The sequence below is a fragment of the Aphelocoma coerulescens genome, chromosome 1A (assembly GCF_041296385.1).
Source record: "Aphelocoma coerulescens isolate FSJ_1873_10779 chromosome 1A, UR_Acoe_1.0, whole genome shotgun sequence".
Taxonomy (NCBI): Eukaryota; Metazoa; Chordata; class Aves; order Passeriformes; family Corvidae; genus Aphelocoma; species Aphelocoma coerulescens.
The window spans coordinates 9191774-9212886 of record NC_091014.1 but is presented as its reverse complement, the minus strand read 5'-3'; positions in this window follow the sequence as shown (position 1 = coordinate 9212886).

Here is a 21113-nt window from a genome sequence, read left to right as displayed (position 1 = left end):
CCTCCTCAAGTCTGAGGTCCTCCCACGGTCCCTTCCTTCCATGTTTTGATCAGTTGTGCTTTTTGATCTGATTGACCACAACATGTCATGGGTTCTGTTGTTTAATTATATGTCAATAGTTACCTCCCTTTGACTGTTTGAGCACTCATCTTGTATAGTATTTGATGCCCGTGTGTCATGAAGCTCATGTATCATGATAACTTGACAGCAGTCACTCCCTCTTCTCCTTTTCCCATACTATTTATATTTTGGGGCTTTTCTGCAGTTTTTAAGTAACTGTATGAGTAGCAGGTATGTATCACTAAAAAAAATTATTTTTGTGGCACTTATTACACCTTACAGATATAAAGCATTCTTGCAGCCATTTTCAGGTCTATCAGAGACTATGAGCAAGTAAGCAGAGATCATGGAATAGGAACATAAACAAAGTAGATTTATTTTCAGATGAGTTAAGTTTAGAAATGGATCTAGAATGTGGAGAATATGTACTTTGCAGATGGATTTAAGGTGGAGATACTTTTAAATATTAAAACAGCCTCCTTTCCTTCAAAATAAATACAGCAAATTGTCATATTAGTAAAATCTTTCAGTGATAGTTATTTCTCTTAAGTCAGTAAAGTTTTGACCAGATTCCTAATTATATATTCTTCTCGTATAGTATTTTAAGAACACATTTTTATCAGACTAAAACTCAGACTTATTACTCTCCATATCTATTTTTAAGTCATATAAATTTAATCCAGCAAGTGTATACTGAGGTCATGATCTCTCTGTATTTAATTCACAATTCTCTTATGGTGTTCTTGTGAGACCCCACCTGGAGTGCTGCATCCAGCTCTGGGGCAAGGAAGACATGGTCCTGTTGGAATGGGTCCAGAGGAGAGCCATGGAAATGGTCAGAGGGATGGAGCACCTCTCCTGTGAAGAAAGGCTGGGGCTGGGGCTGTTCAGCTTGGAGAAGAAGAGGTTCGAGGAAGATCTCAGTCCAGGTCTGTGGTGACAGGATAAAGGGAAATCAGGTGACAGGATAAAGATGAAAGAGTGTAGGTGTAGACCAGATATTAAGAAGAAATTATCACCTGAGAGGGTGGTGACAGGTTGCTCAGAGAAGTTGTGGATGTACCATCCATAGAAGTGTCCAAGGCCAGGCTCGATGAGGGTTTGAGCAATCTGGTCTAGAGAAAGGTGTCCCTGCCCATGGCAGGGGGTTGGAACCAGATGATCTTTAAAGTCACTTCCAACCCAAACCATTCTGTGATTCTGAAGTCCCTGTTTTCTCCAGTGAAGAGGCAACAGTTCAGAGAAGTGCTAAACAAAAGCCTGCCTTGCATTTATTCTTGACAAAAGAAATTGGAAGAGTCTAAATGACTATTTTTATCTTTTAAAGGGTATGGATAATTACTCCTCTATCTGACTTACTTATCGATACCTCCTGTTACGTGCTCACCATCCAACTAACCCAGTCAAGCAAATGACAGTTTTACCTAGGGGTTTGAAGGCAGAGTTTTAGCCTTAGAAAAGTGTTTATCTTAGAAGTTCCACAGAAAGGCTAAATTGTTTTATTTCTAGCACTGGATATGCAAAAGTATAAAGACAGAGAATTTAGTCTAGAAATTCAGATGCCTGTAAGAAATACAACTACTCCACTATATTATATTCCATTACATCATCTGAAAATTTGTTTTACCTTCACATAATATGTTATTGCAAGACACACTTGGTATACACAGCTTTTGCATGCATATATCTATTAAACTTTCATAAAACATGTTAGTTTATGGAGTGCCTTTGAATCTGTGTTTAACTACAAAAATCTCTGTTCCAGCACAGCCTTAGCCTCAGGAGTAATAGCATTAGCTCTAATTATTACAAAACAAGTCCCTATCAATCTTTTCAAGAACTAATTAACAGCTTTGTTATGTAAAAAAGTGTCTGCTTCCATCAGATAAAGGGAGAATGCAGATAAAGCTGTGAAATGCAGAAGTCATGCTGCAGCATGGGAGGGTTATCTAATTCAGAGAGGATGATTACTACAGCCTGAAACTCTTCATGGAGATGACTGTGTGTGTCCAAACCCAGTGCCTTTCCAGTTTCACACATCTACAGAGAACATACTCTGATGTGCAAAGGGAACTGGACCATTTTATGAAAGGAACATACTGTTGTTAACTTTTTTTACTCAAAAAGTTTGAGGTCTACAAATAGTGTTGTCTGGCAGTGCTATAAAATAAACTATCGAAACAGATTGGAGGGCATGTTTTTACTTATTCAACCCAGTGTTTTTTAATTTAATGTTCTTAAAATGCTCCAAGAGTTGCTATGTTCCAATGCACCACTGTGTTGGCACACTTGCATTTTCAGATGCTAAAGGAAGTATCAAAATAATGGGAATCCATGCTTATTTCCTATAATGTTCTTTTAAACTGTGTTGCTGTCCTGTAAACAAGCTGTGACTGGGGGCTTTTCATGCTTCCTGCTAACCTTAGTAATCTTTCTCATTTGAACTGACAAGTTTTATGCTTATTAGTTTTGTAAAGTTAAATATAGGCCTCTCTTCTAGGATTTTTTTTTTTTTTTTGAGTACTCTGGGCTCAAAGCAGTGGCTTAAATGTAGGAATTTAGTGTTTGTTACCTGAGGTGCTCCAATACATATCTGCATGTGCTGCCACTACAGTTGCAACCTCAGCCCATAGTTTCACAAGGATAAATTTATACATATAGATGTATAAATTTAGGTTTAGTCCATGAGCTGAATCTCATTCTGAAAGACAAAATAATTAGCTTTGCCTAGATTTTATACAAAGTTTTCCAATTTGGAAACATAACTACCCAATAATCCTAAATCCTGAAGTATAGTACATGAAGTAAGGATATTGAATAGTAATCCCAACAGTTTAGATAGCACATAAGCATCAATAAGGGCTCACGTTCTTTATTTATCACAGAGAATTGCCACTGAATTGTTTGCTACAGAAGGAGAGAGTTTCATTTGTACTGGAAAGAACTATGGAGTTCTCAGCTCCAAACAAGAATATGGAGTGGGAAGCAAGCAGCTTAGATAATAGTTCAGCTCTTGACTAGAATGCCAAACGAAAACATTTTGTAACCATTCTCATGGCAAACCGGCATCTTTACAAGTTTCACAATGACAGGGTGTTTTGCTAGCAGGAGCACTACTGTTGCCAAAGCAGCCTGAGCAGATTGGAAAACGTGTGAAGAAAATTTGATCCTATTAACAGATGCATATTGAACATTTCCAGGGAAAGCCAATGCTGCTGTTTACATATTGCAGCATATGTGCAGATTTGTCACAAGAAACCTGTGAGACATATTCACCTGAGGAACAGCACGGCTTTTGTCAGGCACACAAAACTCTCAGGAATGAAAATGGCAGGGAGATGTTTGCTATGGCTGAATGCTACTCAGCATCACTTTGCCAGGCTGGACAATCTGGAAACAATTCTGAGTGTACATTCATAGAAATGAGTGCTCTGCCTGCTGCGCTAACCCAGCTGGCATGGGGTTTTGTGAGCAGAATACCCAACCCCTATCTCTGACACTGTCCAGGTGGTACTGCCAAAACATCCACCTGCCTTTTCTCTGCCACTCACCTCAAAATCATTTCATGTGTTTTACAGAACTTTCCTTCTCAGTGTGCAGAAGATCCAAGATTCCAGCTCTTTTGGCCACTGAGATGCAATTTCAGAGTGATGATGCTAAACAACAGACTTTTCCTGACAAGTAAATGCACTCACAGAGCAGTTGGAAGTGGAGGTCATGAATAAAGTCATAGGATCCTGAATAGTTTGAACAATCAGTATTTCTGGGACAGGTTGCTGATATAAAGGAAAGCATTGAGGTTGCCTGTGTTCTTTGTTAGTTACTTTTGTGATAGTAGTTGTCCTTTAGGTTCTTTATCACAACTGTACATCATGCATTTTATCTCTGCTACTCCTGATGCCTTCATATTGGAATTGTTTCTTCCTGTGATGCATGAAACAGTTAAGTGTCAAAAAAACTACCCAGTGTCAGGTCCCAGGAAAACATCTGCCCACACAGTGCTGAGTTAAACTGTGGTGTAGACTGTAGTATGCTGTGGTGGATGTCAAAAGCCTACAGGAATTAAAATAAGGATTAAACAAATGGAAAGAAAAAAATCATAAAAATCAGGCTTATATTAGGAAGTCCCTATCACAGAAAAGTGATATCACAGCATAGAAGTTCTTCTTCATGTTCAGGTGGAAATTTCTGTGTTCCAGTTTCTGCCTGTTCCCTCTTGTCCCATTGTTTGTAACCACTAAGCAGAGCCTGGCTCCATCCTCTCAACACTGTCCCTTCAGATACTTACAGACTTGGATGAGGTCGCCTCACAGCCATCTCCTCTCCAGCCTGAACAAGCCCAGCTCCCTCAGCCTTTCCTCAAGCTTTGCTCCCTTTCCACAGCCACTGAGGACATGAGATGCATCCAAAGATGGTGAAAAAGGCTGTCCAGGTGATCGTGGAGCAGTTCTACTCCCACCTTCCACACCAGCAGCGCAAGTGAGGCCATTGCCGTCATCCCCACAGGGAGCTGTGCAACAACGACACGGGGTATAAAGTGTATCCCTCTGCTGCAGGAAATGCTGGAGGCAGATTTGTAGCTTCACACAACACTCATGATGTAGTTAGAGCAATTCCCTGATTTATTCTTCAGTCTATTCCCACAGGTGGAGAAATAAGGAAAAGTACTTTGCAGACAGAATGATTGCTATGAGGACACAGGTTTGTCAGTGGGATCCCAGCGCACACTTGGGATTTTCTGTAGCAATACAAACAACAAACATAAAACTTAAATCCAAATTCACCCTCTCTAGGCTCTTCTTCCAACAGAAACTCCAACACAAAACAGAATTTTACTGAAACATTTAGTATCTGTCCTGTTTTATTTTAAAAATCCAAGTCTGAACTATTCGGTCCCAAGAGAATGATTTTTGTGATGAAACTTTCCCATGTGCCTACAAACAAATCCGGTAACTCTCATGTCTCATTTCATGCTTCCCAAAAGTGACAATGCAACAAACTGCTGTGTTAATACCATTATAAATTAAAATCATGTTTAGCAATCCAGGACATACTTGCTAAGGACAATTAAAACAAACCACTTTGTACAAACCAGTGGCAGCTTTAATGTTCAAAGAATTCAATCCTCATCAGAATTAATCCTTCACTGTCTAATAGTTTTCTTACTAGCCTCAAACACTGGAGGATGAGATGCCTTCCTTTTAAAAAAATGTATATATTAAGCAATTTAATGTGAAAGTACACAACTATATGTTGTTGCTTATAATGCATATGAGACATTATGTTTTTTTGGTAGATATGTAAATCCAGAATATGTTTGGGTTAAAATAAAAATAACAAAATTATTTAAGATATTATATTAATACTGAAAATTTGCATGTCAGTACTTTTTTGACAACTTCATAAAAACTGGTATCTACATTACCGTGAAGATTTTATCACCTTCCATTGTTTTAACCTTTTCTCACTATTCCTAGTGATGGATTGAAATATAAAGAAATAGAAAAGGAGTTCTGGGAAACATTAAATAAATCAATAATTTTAAATCCTTTTTCTTTCTCTCTGCTTGATTTGATAAAAAGCATGATTGAACAATTCTGTGGGCTATAAAAAGTATTTGAATGTGCAAGCTGTCATTGTAGGAATGTCAGCTAAAATTATCAAAGTTAGATGCTGAAGTATGGGAGCTCACATTAGATTTCAAGCTGGCTCATTCAGAAATTTGATTCTAATGTCTAGGGGCTATAATGTACTTTTAAGCATTTTTGACTATTCACAGAGGACTGGTTCTCTGCAATGTTTTTTGCTTCCACATAATAACAGTCAGCAGAACCACTCACATGTGCAAGCATTCAGAGAAAATGTATTTAAAAAATGACACATTTTGATGTGAAAAGAAAATGGAAAAAAAATAATGGAAAACCTCCCCAACACAGTCAGATGTGAAGAAATTCATAGATCACCAAGTGTAGGTGCAAGGGAGGTAGGAGATGTTCAGCCAAGAAAACCTTTGGAATGACTTATTTTTAATAAATTACTTCTGCATAGAATTTCCTCTTATAAGTTGTAGAGGCCGCCCAAAAAGTTTGAAGTTGCAAGTAAAGCTAAGCTGTGTAAGCAGAACGAGGGGGAAAAGAGGTGTAAGGAATTGACTGTCAGCTCTTGTAAATCTCCTTAGTTCCACTCAGCTCAACTGATCCAAGTCAGTGTATGCCAGCCAAGGGAGTTGCTCTGTGGTTGTAAAAAGTGTGAAGAGATAATGAAAGTCAATGTATTTAGTGTCTAAGTCTCTTTGTTACTCTTCAAAAATCCATCTGCTGCCTCTGTATGATGTCCTATTATAGTGGCTATTACGTGTTCTGCGTGGCTAATTGATTAGCTCTAATCTCACATCAGTTGCCCTAAAGCAGATTAATATAATTATTTCATTTTCACTGCAGCACTGGTTTAGTTCAATTTTTAATTCTTATATATGCCTCCTATGAATCCAAGTATCTACATATTCTACCCAGGTGACCTCATACCTGGCATCACACACATTTTGAGGGCAGTGAAGGTGGCTGATATCCTTAAATCCCTTCTGTCTTCCACCAAAATGGATTTTTATAACAAATCTTATTCCATATGAACAGTAATCTTTAGAATCAGAAATGAAGGATGATATTCATTTAATCTGGCTCTGGGATCCAAACAACAGGAGTTAAGATGGCCAAGAATTTGCTGTAGCTCCTGATTCCCGAGTGCAAGTAGACATGTGCTCTGCTCCCTATAGCAGATCAGGAGATGAGTTGTCATCAGGAGAGAAACAAACTAAATAATTCAAAGTTGCCATTGTGATGGCTTGGAAAGTGCCTCCCTGGTCTGTGGTTTTATCTATATCTGTCCTCAAGGTTTTGAGTGGGCCCAAAGAACTGAACCAGAAATTTTCTAAGAAAATAGTTTTGGATATTTTGATGAAAAAAAAATGTCTCTACATTGATATAAAATACTTGTAAACATGTACCATTTCCAATAATATATTTGTGAGGAAGGAGAAGTATCTGATCAGAAGTACGCAGCCTGTCATGGTTAGGGCATCCATCAGAGGTGATGGTCAAAAGTAATTCTGTAGTTAAATCATCAGAGGTCCATCTGTGTAAACAAAAGTAAGAATATCACAAGTGGACTTTATACTATGTATTGAAAAAGAGAATATCTACTGTCTTCTTCTGAATGTAACTTGCTCATCTTGCATTTTCACCAGAGCCCACATCTAATTTATGCCATCTTTTACATCATTGCTGACAGTGACCAAATCACCGTTTTTTGTGATACAGCTGAGTATGCAATTTCCAGTTTCATATGACAAGAATCCTTCATCTTCAAATTCACTAACTGTAGTCTTTTGGTTTTTTGTTAATTTATAATATCATTTTAGTCTTATTTATGCCAGATGTAGATTGGAAATTCAGGAATGCCCTATAACAGATATACACCAAGGCTAATGGGATACAAGTCACACAAAGAGTTCGTTTTACACAACGGTTTCACATAAAGATTTGCTGTATTGATTCCTTCTTAAAACAAATTTGTTATCTGGGAGTCTTGTCATTTCTGCTCTTAAAAAAAAAAGAAAGAGAAGATAAGGCTGTTATACTCTTAATGGCATTACTTAAGGCTTGAAGAAAATTTTGAAGAAGTAATAAACTCAAAATAAAATTAATTAAGGAAAAGAAGTCAAATGAAAGTATGACAAAACCACAGATTGTCCCAGATGTTTCTATTAAAGATATTCAATCTCCCTTTGATAAAACACTTCAGTTCCTCATGAGGAAAATGCAGTAAATATATGGACTTCAGTAAAGTATTTGGGACTGAGTCACAGGAAATTTCTTGGGCTGGAGACAACTAATACAAGAACTGGAACTTGGCTAAAGAATTGTTTAGATGGAAGATGACAAGCTGTACCTATACGAGAAGCCTTGGATCACATGGACATTGCAGTGGGATTTCTCAAGGATCAAACCTGGACTAATTTAATGTAATGTTTTCATTATGACTTTGGCACAGAAACCCAGAAGTGAGCTAATGAAACATGACAACACAGCATTTGAAGTCACTGTCACTGTAGTGAAAGATGGGGATGCCATAAAGAAAGAATTGGAAAGCTTTTTGTTAGAGAGATAGAAATGGGAGAAAATTCCATGCCATGAAAAGTGAGAAGATTCATTTAGGCAGTAAGAAAACTTTCTCCTGGAGGGGTTGGATGCTGAGGGTTTGAAAGCAGCAAACAAGAGAAGCAGGCTGCAGAGTAGAAACTCAGCATGACTGTGAGCTGCTGGTGTTGCAGAGCTGTGTGAAGGCATACAAGATCCACAGAGAATGAGGGAAAAATGCCTGGGTGCAAGGTCATGGCAAGACCTCATCTGGTGCAGTACATGCATTCTGATACTCAAAAGAGTAGAAATAGGGATTAAAATGGGGAAAAATATCAGGCAGAACCATAACATGGAAGTAATTTGAATACTTCTAAGTACTTATATATAGAATAATATAATCTTAGAAAAGTTTGGGTTGGAATGCTTTCCTAAAGATTATCTAGCTCCAACCGCCCTGACATGCACAGGGATAATTGTGGTTTGTTCTTTATTGTGACTGCCTATGGCAGAGCTAAATCCTGTGGTTTAGCCTTGCTGCCTCTGCCCAGCCATGGCCAGGTGAGAGCACTTCCAATGGCACAGAAAGCATGACCATGACCATTTCTTCAAAGACACCATATTGTGCTGAAAATAAGGAGGGGAGGCTGAAAAAAATAATGTTAGTGCTTGAATAGCTTTCACTGGGAGATTTTCTGTATGAGCTGCTTCAGAGCCTCATTGTGTCTCTCTGTTTTCTGTGTAAAGCATCATTCTCTGCTATGATCTGACTCTGTAAAAATGAGTGAATTAATGTGGTAACAGTACACTCCAGTAGTGCTTGAAATCCCACCCAGTCTTTGAAAGCTCAACCATCTCTATGCTCCTGTCAGAACTTCCTCTAGTTCATTCCCAAGCCAGACAGAAAAATTCAAGTATCTTAGTTATCCTGTGGAAGGAAAATGTTGAGAACCATCTTGCCCATCTTCATTACAAAGACTGTAAAAGCTTTCCATTCAAAATGACCTGTTTTTTCTATAACATAAGAATAACTTTAGCTTCAGCTGCTGCTGCACTGTCTGCTCAATCCATAAACTCTAGTCCCTTGATAAGGAAGTTAAAGCAGCCTAGTATTAAAAATAATACTAATACTAATACTAATATTAATACTAATAAAAAAATACCGCTGAGGGTGTAATATAAAACTTAAGCGTCTGAGAGAAAGCAGCGAACCAGGACTTTAGCATGCAGTTATTTCTTACATCCTTCTTTTCACCAAAGGACAGAAAGCCCTTAGTCAGCCTGATTATTAGATTAGGATATTATGAGGAATTGATCTGTCTAATGAAGTCTATATTTTTTTGATATTTCTGTTCGTCTTGCAGTAGGATGTTTGCCGGTTCCTTTTCAGTGTTTTCTTTGAGAACATTTTTCATTATATTTCTTTCCAAAGTGATTTTCCAGTGCTGGGTGATGCTTTTCAGTAAATACTTTATTTATACAATTGCTTAAAAATAAAATTTTAAAAACCCCAAACTTCAGGGATACCAAATTAGGAAAAAGAATCTGAAAAGTAGTTTCAACTAAAACAAAAATCTGGAGGGGAAAAAACCCATTAATTTATCTGTTTGAGTCATAAGCAAAGATGTTTCTAATTCCAGTTTGAAATTATATTCTACATTTCAAAAGTTGAATTAAATTTGAAGAAAATAAGCATGTTTTGAAAAGGACTCAAGAGCTTAACAGAACCTTCCTGGGTGCCCCAGTGTAGACGTTTTTGATCTGGGCATTTTTCCTACTTAGCCTAAAATTCAGATCCTGGATATATATTTTGATTTGTTTTTACATTTGGCTACTAACACCAGGAGCCCAGTTAGTCTGGCTCCAGTGACTTGGAGGCTCTTCAGCTGAGCAGAGAGAGTCAGTAAATACCTCGGAGCATTTCAGCCGGGGGGATTACAGCCATGCCAGTGTTTCCCAGAACAGCTGCTGCAAGAAGCTTGTTTAATACCTGCTGCCTGTAAAAAGAATTAAGCAGTAAATGAGGGCTTGCCACAGGACCTGTGTCCAGGTTTGCTGGAGAAGCAGAAGCACAGACATTTTGCTTTCTTCAGGCATGTAAAAGGCCCTTAGCTGGAGTTAGCTGTGGCTGGGAGGTGTTTAAGTGTTTAAAAGAGACAAGGAGAAGAAAACCTGCTCACACCACCGGTGTTTCTGTAACCTGTGCATGAACTTTTAAATCAAGTCGCTTTGTTCATAAGCCTCAGTTAACTGGCATAGAACAGCTTCATCACTAATGCCAAAAGAACCCCATGTGGTTTAGCAAAAGCAGTCAGTCCCCTCAGCTCCTCACAGCCCCTTAAATACACTAATCCAAGAAATAAATATATAAATGTGTTATAAAAACTCATCCAAAATTTGTTTTTAAAGGCCCAATTGCTGAATAGTAAGGCTTGAGGATCTTTTTCATCAAAGTGTTGTGGAGGGATAAAAGAAAAACAGGTTTTGTGTGTAGAAAGCAAATACAGAGCAAGGTGTTTCAAAAAGCTAAGTATTTTGGTTTCAATAAAAAACCTTTTGTGTTTTTCCTCAACTCAGAAATCACAGCAGGTCAGTTAAAAAGTCAGACTACTTTCCTGATCAAAATAAAAGGCAGATTAATCTGCTACAACCCTACTGTCTTCTTTGGGAGAAAGTAAAAGTGCAGTTGAAACTTCAAGTGTAATTATAGGGAAATCTATTTTTGTGAAAGGGAAACAAAGAGTGAATTCCACCTGTCTGTGTTAGGCACAAGTGTGTGGTCTGATGATGGCCCAGATTCAACTCCTTTGAAGACTTGTCCAAAGTAATTTATCTTTGTGTCCTGTCTCCCAGTTCATAGGAAGGTCTAATACCAATTCCCTGAAAACTGTTGAGAAGATAAATTCACAAAGATAGTTGTAAGGAAGACATCATACAATTACTTTAGATTCACCATTCTTATAGTCTGATGAAGGAAGTAGAACATGTTTCACAGATAATGAGCTTTTTAAGCATCAGTCTTGAAGTACTGTGCTCTGGTCCCTCACACATTCTGGGGTTTATTGCTTCTCTTATAGGGAGGCAGCAAGTGGAGCTGTCTATCAGCTTCACTGTACCACATGATGCAGAACTCCACAGGTGTGATGAAAAGATCCCAAGGGATGAATTCTTGGGCCCTTACAAACTGGTATGGTCCTCTCTTTGGTGCAAGATTTTTATGGAACAGGTCTTAGGTTTTACAGTAACACATTTGGGTCTTTTGGGAAAGGAACCCCTCAAGTGATCTCTGAATCACAGAAGCAAAATGTCGTAAGGTGGTTTCTTACCTGCCTCTGTAACTCCATGTCTCATCATATTATCTCAAGACCTACAATAGCTGACAGATTTCTGAAAATTCAGCTCCAAGCTGTATGTTCATATAAAATCAGTTTCCATTAAACATAGATAAAACATCAGCTGTGGCAGAGAAAAGCTTGGAAATTCAAACCATAGCAACTTCAGCAATCAAAAGCAAATAGAAGATATCAGAAAACCATGTTTGGAAAATATTATAGATATTGAGTCTCATGTAAGTCAATGACTGATTTTTCAAGTGTTTGGGAATGGTAACAATTAATGTCACCTATAGAATTCCTGATAATATTACTCAGTTCATGTTCCTTTGAAACTCTTGAGGGATATCGTCTCATCCTTGGAATTTGTTCCTGTTCATTTTAAAAGAATTCTTCTTTGTTTCTAGGCCTTGACTGAGGAAAGCACACATGAAATGAAGACTGCATGAAAAAAGCTTTATGCAGATGATGTTGCAATACCAGTCAAATGAAATCCAAATCTTCATATTAAAAGCAATTGGTGACACAGGATATTTAGGCCAATCCAACAAGAAGCTGGCAGAGTAGTTAATTTTCAGTCTGCATCAGGTGCCCCTGATCTTTTTCCTTTATTTGTTCTAGTGAGGTTCTTCCAAATAGTTCCTTAAATTCACATTCAGAAATGAGCTTGGTTGTATGATCTTGGCTGTCAATTAAAAAGTATGTCCCAGATTAATATCAGCCAGGAAAACTAACTTCTGACTTCAGGGAGAAAAACTGTTTGATGGCTGATAACCAACTTGAAATCCGCTGTCATGGATCTCTGCTAACAGAGGATGGGAAATCACTGCATGCAAGGACTCAGGTAATCAAACTTTTCAATGAGTGGAGCAACCAACTCATTTGGTAATGGAATTTGCCCACAGATGATATAAATCCTGGTAATATCTGAATTTAGAGTTAACAATGAAGCTTATGCCTGTTACACCTCAAGGATGAACAGAACTAAACAGAGAGGCCTAAGCCAGAGGCCAGTGTTGGAATGAGCATCCTTTTCTAACACACATGGTTTCCAGATGCAGCACTCTCTTGTCTTTCTTCATTTAGTATTTATGACTGAATTGATAAATCAATCCTTTTTCCTCACAATCCATGATTTTTTTCTTCAAAATGGAGTCTGTAATTCAATTTGTGGAATAGTCTAAAAAAAAAATCTAGGACTAATGAGCTTTTTAGATACAAAAATATTACACATTTTCTAAAATGAGGAGTTACATTTCTTTGATAGGATATTTTAACTAGGTGACTCATATGATCCAAAAACCTTTTCATTATGAAAACTTAATTATGAAATAAAATATAAAATCTACATCTGTATATGGCAAATATGAACAGATAAAAATTCATATCTGTCAGATATCCTGTTATAAGCCACGTAGTATGTTGCTACATTCCAAAGCCTGGACTTGGCTAAATCTAAGCTGTGCTCCCATTTTAACTGATTAATTTTTTGACATGTAAAGTGCACTATTGAGCTTCTCAGGTTTACAGAATTATGACATTTTTGAGGGAATATCTGATCCAGGCTTGTCCATTTCACTTTCCAAAGATTTTTTTAGTATACACCACTCTGTAGTGAAAGACATGCATCAGTTCTCTTGCCATACAAAGTTATAAAGCTGGAGAGTGATCTGAAGGTTACATTTATTTGCTTTAATGAGACTTTACCATGCTTAAAGTACAGTGTATTGAGCAAAAGGTGAAGAGCTTTAATCGAAATCAAGTATACTGCAATAATTGAACAAGGGTATCATGTAAGAGAGGAGAAAAGAGTACAAGGGTTAAACATTACTTTGGATATTTGGATTGAGAACATGTTAACAAAGTGAGTTTGTTTTAAAAAGCAAGGATTTTCAGTCTGAGTGGGTCCTTTTGTGGCTGCAAAGATTTATATCATTTTAAAGCTATTTTCTAGCATAAATGCCTTCTTACTTAGCATGACAAGAAGCAAATAAAAGCTGTCTGATGTGCTCAGCAAGAACTTAATCCAGCTGGACAGAATGAGGTACAAATGCAATTAATATCTCTTTACCAGCAAATATATTATGGTTTATAGGGTCTTATTTTTCAGAAATTATTCCAGTAAAGCATCCTGATCAGTATCTAGCCTAGAAGATGAGATATTTTTTTAGCCATTAGGAGTTCTCTGAGCAATTGAATTTGCATTTAGTAGGCTCAGCTGCTAAAACTAACTGGAGATTTTTGGTTCTACCTCTTAGATATCTCAGTTAGAAACTGATTTTCCAGGTCAGTGCTCCCTAGTCCTTCAAATGATGTCTCCATTAAAATTACACAAGCTGGACTGAAAACTTCTCTTGTGATCTTGGTTTTACCAGCTTTCTCTGCACTAAGAGAGCTCCTCTAAAGATAGTGAGGATGTTGCTGGCCTTTCTTTTGCACTGTTTTGTACAGAACCCAAGAATTGGCATGATTTCCACCTCTATGGAAATGCCAGAGGATGCCAAAGATCAGCTCTTCATGAATAGTCTTCTATTTGTTATTCTTCTACTGCCTATCCTGTCTCTATGGCCCCTGGAATATGTTTTTTTTCTTGTCTGGACTTTCTCTGTTCCTAATGCTACTTCCTGGAGGAAGAAGGTTTAAGGATACTGAAGACCTTGAGAAGAAAGTTAATGCTGAGAAAGAAAGAACAAGGAAAGATGGTCTCTGCTCTACAGCTTTGAGTATTTTCCACTTCTTTCAAAGGTCTCAGTGAGACCTTGGCAAAGCTAAAAGGCCATAGAAGGACCAAAGCCACTTCATTTTTGTACTGTTTCTTTGTGTGTGGGTGGGGTTTTTTGTCATGTGTTTCAGAAATAGTCCCTGGATAAGAAAGGTTGATGGACTTTTTGTCTGGTTGGATTGTTCAGGCTCAACACACTGTGTTGTCCAGTACCTGTGGAGAAGGAGAGTAATTTTTGCAAGTCAGCAGTGAATGCTTTCATTCTTTTGGTTAAATACATTTTTAAACAGAGTGTCATATCTTCAGCAGACATCAACAACATAACTCCAGGAACAAATGTAGCTTCAGGAATCTATATCAGACCAGAACTCAGGCATCTTCCCTTCTCCATCATTTTTCCTAGAAGCTTCTAGGCATGTGGCTATAAAACTAGGAGCCAGGGGATTATAAGTACTAGTTCTCACTCTTTTCCTTTGTAAATGTGGGTATTTGGAGGGAAGCAAGACTCTAAAACCAGCAGTAAGTTTCAGATGTTATTACTCTGACATAGACTATCAAAAGATGATTTTTAATTCCCATGCTGTTTAGTTATCAAGCAAACAAAGGAAAACTATGTTATACAAATGGTTATACCTTCCAGCTTCAATGTAACATTCCTAAACTACAGATTACAACTGTGCATGAGAAGAAAATTCATATCCACACATTATATATAATATTCTATGTACTTTCCATTTTTTTCTTCCACTTGAGATAGGATTTCAAAGTCACATCTAACCCTTCATTCACAGGGCTTATGCAAGCTTGCATTGATGGATGAAACTCATACTCACCATGTGTATGGGAAAAAGCACTTTGTGTAATCCTCATAAATCCTGTAGTGATGTGAGTGCAGTTTCAGCTGGGATATTCCAAAGGAAAATGGAAGATCAAATTCCAACTGCATGTGTTAATTAGATAATATTCCTTTTTGTGCAACTGCTATCTCACGGGATTTGTGTAAGGATAGACAAATGTGTAGTTGATTGGGATATTCACTGATTGTCTCTGGAGGTCCAGGTTCTACCAAGAGCCACATGCATTAAGTTATCCCTCTTAATTTGCTATTAGACAAAACCATGACTTAATGTGGTAAAACTGGTTCTTTGTGTTCAAGGAGAGGTCACAGGCTATACTGACAGAGATGCTGTAGTTCAGGCCTGAGATGTGCTGGAAGGTTTGCAGGAGGAATCCAGCAGAGCTTCTTCTCCTACTATGCCCTGCTTAAGCAAACGCATCTCCATGGGGTAGTGAGGAGAAAAACTGGAAGAGCACCAGCAGCTATTTACACAACTGGAACCATTCCATCCTCAGTCAAGTGAAGCAAATAGCTGTAAAAGCGTTCTCTATTTCAGCCATCCAAGAACAACACCACAAAGTGGACATCACCAGAAGTCAGTTGCCATGGGCACACAAGCGTCTAACTGGGAGAACACCCACAGACACTGAACTTTGGTTCAGCAAACCCCACCTCCAGCTCTCTTTAGTGCAAGTGTTGCTATCATTCAGTTTTAAAAGCAACCTAGGAGCTTCAGGGGAAATATGTGGAGGCATTGGATAGATCCACTTCTGAGATGAGACAGGAAAGAGGCAAATACAAAATGCAGTTAGGCAGAGGTGGGATGTCTTGTTTTCTCACCCCAGGCTCCACAGACACTGGTTTCACTTGACGAGCTCTCCAAGTCTGTGTATCTAACCTAACACAGCCTGCCCAGTGTTCAAGTCTCAGGGAATCTTCAGATGAGTTCTGATAGGGATGGATAATTGTTGTAATTAATTAGAGAACCAGAACCAACAACTTGAGTGACACAGTCTCTGGAAGCACACCAAGCTTTTAAAATCTTACCCATGTTTTTTCAGTTTTGAACATGGCTAGCAGATTTCTTCCTCTGCTTGACTAAAAATAAAGCCCAAGGGCAACCAAGCAAAATTGGACCAAACTAGTTGGACAGTAAATTCCTACTTTTACACATTATTAAAGCTGGGCTAAATGAAAGAGGTCATTCTCTTTGCAGATGCTCCTGCATGTTCTTTTTATTTTAGAAACAAATTGTTAATTTTTTTTTTTCCATTTGAATGAGGCATGAACATAAATTCCTATAACGACACAGCCATTTGGTGCCAAATGCAATAAAATGTCATGACAACAAAAGCAATGATTATTCATAAGTCATCATTTAGTTCTGTTGCCTCCCTTCCTCCCAAGTAAGCTTCCCTCACTCTCTGCCTCCAGCCTTCCGTTCTACCCCTCATAAAAGAATTGAGTGGAAAAGAGATTCTTAATCCATGGCCAATGCCTTTCTCCAGGCTTCTTTTTTTTGTTTTGGACTGGCATGGACTTTCTGAAGAGCACAAACCTTTATAAACTGCCAAAGGAGAGGTTTTATCTCGGTGTCCAATGATCTAAACACACTGAAACACACTCACCTAAAGAAAGTGCTCCACAATAGCCTCCCACAACAATTTTATGACCCAGCCAACAGAGGTCAAAACTGTTACTCTTTGGAAAACATGATCTGCATCTATGTTAGTCTGAGTAGTGATCTCCAAAATAAGCAGTTCAAGAATTTAATCTAGGAACACCTACTAATTGTAGGTCATTTTTTTAGTTCAGCTTCTCTCTAAGTGAATTCTACATGTCTATTCGATTTTGGCTTTAGGAAACCCTGTGCCATGGGAGTTGTATTTCTTCAAATAAAGTATATCACAGCAGATGCAGTGTAGAACACAGTCTGACCAGGCAGTAAAAGCATTATCCTCTACCCAATATTTAATTTGTTGCTCTCTGATTTGGCTTGTTCGGTTTTCTCCCTTCTTGCATTCCCAAAAAATCCTAGTGTGCCTTCCATCAGGAATCATTGTCTCACTGTATCAGGAAGCCCATAGATCAATCACATAGCTACAGTATGAATTAGAAGATGCAGAGAATTTACAGAATAAATAAATAGCAAAATACTGATGTGTGAACACAGTAATGAGACCCTGAACTGTGTGGTGCATCAGAGAAAACTGAGAAGCCTGGATTAGGTTAGGTTAGATTAAATGTAAGAATAAAATTTACTGTGAAAGTGAGGTAATTTGGAATATTTTTTTTCCTTCTTCGTGTTTTTTTTTTTTTTTTTGAGAAATGGTGGCACTCTTGAGTTCTGTGTCCAGGAAATTTTATGAGTTTGGAAGGAAAAAGGCAAGTTTCTTAAGTCTGCCTTAAAGAGAAACAGAAACAATGTCTCAATTTTTACTCAGTAATAATAGAATTCATGCAGAATTTGGAAAACACAGGATCAAATTTTGTTTCTAACAACAAAAAAGTAATTGAAATCTTTCTCCTCCCACAGCAATCCTCTCACTGTTCAATAAAACAGAGTATGATTTCAAGTGAGTATGGCAATCTTATAATGTCAGAATGCTGGAGGTTCCTCCAGTCTCTCCTTTGAGAACGTTGATTTAAATATACATAATTCCATATAAAAATATCAGCCCTGGTTATCCCACACACTTTTTTTGAGGTGTTCACTTGGGAAGTGGTAGTTAGGTTCCACTTTTGTGCATCTTAATCTATGGAAAGTGAAAGCGTTGAACCATAATGCTGCCATGAAACTGCACTTAAGGCATTCTTCCAGGTGGGATGAAGTAGGTTCAAATGTCCTCAGCAGCGGGATGCATTGAACCTGTCCCTAAAAACCTGAAAAATCCTGAAAGCCTTGAATCCTGCCCAGGGCTTGATAGCTCATACTGACAGGATAGTGAGTCAGAAGAGCATCAGGCTGTTTTCCAGGAGTAGCTTTTTTCAGGACTGTCTTTTAGGTTGAGTTGCGGGACAAAGGAACAGGTTTTCAATTTTTAACCTTTCCAGAACTGATTTACCTCTTGCACGTTGTTAAACATGACCTTTTTTTTCTTCCTCTCTCCTTTTTATACAGTTGTGGAACAAAAATATACAAATTTACAGGTCTACTCTTTTCACAGCCCCCTCACAATCTATGCCAGCTGAGTAATTGCTATCAAGCCTTTTGTGGGCCTCACACTTGAGACAACTGCAGAAAAGTCTGGAAGAAGGGGAAGACAAAGACTAGCTGTGTCCATCAATGCACAAGGGTGGCACAGAGAATCCCTCAGACTATGTCACTTGGGATTGGAGAGACAGCAGAAACCCAAACTGAGCAGGGATACAGCGATGCTTTGACAGCAGGTTAGAGATAACAGGCACAGGATGACCTGTCAGTGCTCAGGCTTGGTGGGATGAAAGAAGACCCCTCCACTGATGCCAGTCAAGTCAGCTTCAAGTCAGGGGGTGTAGTTTTCTTGTCAATCACATATTAGACAGGACTTTGGAGAAGAAATCCAGTACCTCTGAGGAGGCTGCATTGTTCAAGAATAATATGTGATATGTTTTACTGGTTTGGATGCTTTGGTGTATGTCTGTAACTCAATTCCCCTCCTGTTTTTATGTAACATTTACTGGCTGTTTTCCCTTTCCCAACACCAGAACGATTCCTGTGAGAAGGCCAGCCAATTTTTCTCTATTAAAAAAGAATCAAGATTATAAGAACCATAAAATTATGCAAAATACTCAGCCAAAATGTCTCTCAGTGATCAGCTGAAAATTGTCCCCACAGGAAGAAAAGACATCTTCAGTTCAAAGGAGACAAGGGACCATCTTGTACTCTGCCTTAAAGAGCTGCTAAATCAGACTGGCTTGTGATATTAGCATAATGTTCACATTTAACACGTATGCTGCAGTAATTCCCACTAGTTGGCCTTTAAATTGCCTCAGCTACTGTAGCAGAACAAACCAGTGCAGAAACAACGAAGAATTTTCACATACTACACTTCCAGTGACTGTGGCAGTGGTCTCACTGCAATAAACACAGCAAGGGTCACAGTCTCAGTCTGAACAAATTTGCTGGTTAATACCATTGCAACTATCTCTGTCAGAGAAGATTGAATGGTTGTTTTATTTCATTTTATTTATTTTCTACATTTTATTCTATTTGGAAGTCACTGGGAAGACTGCGACAAGCCCTATCCCATTGTTACACTGCCATTAAGTCACATTAATTCCCTGGGGAATTTTTAAGAGCTTTGCTGATTCTGCATGCCCAGCTGTGTGAACAGAGCTTAAAAACTTGGGTTTCATGTGGAAAAAAATGCTTTTCTCCCATAGCTTTGTGGTAATTGACTTTGGGAAAAAAGGAACTTCAACTTTGCACACTTTAAGTCATATAAGAAAGCCAGAATAATTATATTGAGTAAAATTATCTGCTTCTGATAGCTGCAATCTGGGCATGTTCTTAAAATACCCACAGTCTGAGTAACTGTGCTGATCATCTATTAAAGCCGTGTGGAATCTTCAAGCTATGTTTACATTTTAATTGACAAAAATGTCAATATTCACAATGTATACAGTCAAGGCATAATGAAATCATGCTGCACTTTCCCTGCTTTATTACAAAAGTCTCAAGACACAGCAAAAAAAAAATTTAAAGATTCAGTGTATTATTATTTTTTCTTGGAAAAAATATCTCTAGGGGAAGCCATATTGTATTGTTTTAAAGCCCAACTTTAATGAGTGGAAGTTCAGGATATTTGGAGCCTACTGGGACTGTGCTGTTTGTTTGTGATCTTACCCACATTGCTGGTTTGGAACAGCAGGAGATGGTGCTGCAGACAGTTCTGGCATTCATGTTACAGTTTACTTCTTCACAAGAGTAACTTTAAAAAAAAAAAAAAAAGGATAGGAAACTTACTCTAGGTCCATGTTAAAAAAAAATAGAAAAAGAGAAGAGAAAAGAAAAACCACAAAAAACTGTATGAATTCACAAGTCCCCAGTTTGTTTTGCATGTAAAATAATTAAGATGGGACAGTTTTGATCTCTTTGTGGAAGAACATTGCAATACTAATATCAGAAAGAAAGTGACTTTGCTGGAGGTAGATTTATTTCACATTTATTTTCACATTGAGGAGATCTGATCCTCCTTCTTAATGTTTTTGTCATTCAAGTTATTACTCTGACAAGACAACTGGTCTAAATTCATGTGACATATTTGACTTACAATTTTGTACACTTTTTTACTGGTTTTATTCCCTTTGTGGATGCCTTTTCAGAAGGACATCAAGTATAACTTGCTTGTCCATATTTTCAAACTCTTATAAGTCTATTTCTACAGTTTCTCACATACCAAAGGAGCTGTCAGTCTCACCTATTAGGCTGTTATATGGTAACTGATTTAACAGTAGTCATCTTTGCAAAATTACCTTTCAGGCTTGTTTTTAGATTTTCCTAGCTGTGCTAGTTTGGACAAATTTGGAGGAAAAATATCCTCTGATAGAAGGCAGGTTACAACCACCCCTACTCCACCAGGTTCGGGAAAAAAAAAGGAAATTTTCCTCAGAGGAAAGTGAAAGAAACTATTTATTTGACAAACACACAAGAAAAGGATAATAATGCTAAATAATAAAACCTCTTGCTGTGGAGAGAAACCTGGGAAAATTTCAGAGTTCTTCTGTAGATATGGTCTCTCTCCTCCTCCTCGGAGCTGGATCGTGGGCCCACCTCCAGGGCCTTGGTGGAAAATTCTCCCAATGTGGTCTGATGTTGAAACAGTCCAGAAGAGAAGAAGAAGAAAAAAAAAAAAAAAATGAAGTCCCAGGAAAACAAAGTTCAACTCTCCATCTCCCTACGGAGAAAAGGAGCCAAAAGCTGGCTGAAAAGCAAGAAGGGTGCAGAAGCAGAGGAGTGTGTGTCTGCGACCTTGAAAAACTGCTTTGAGAAGTTTGGTCAGTTTTTTTCCTCTTCCCCCTCTCAGGATCAGTTTAAAGGCACA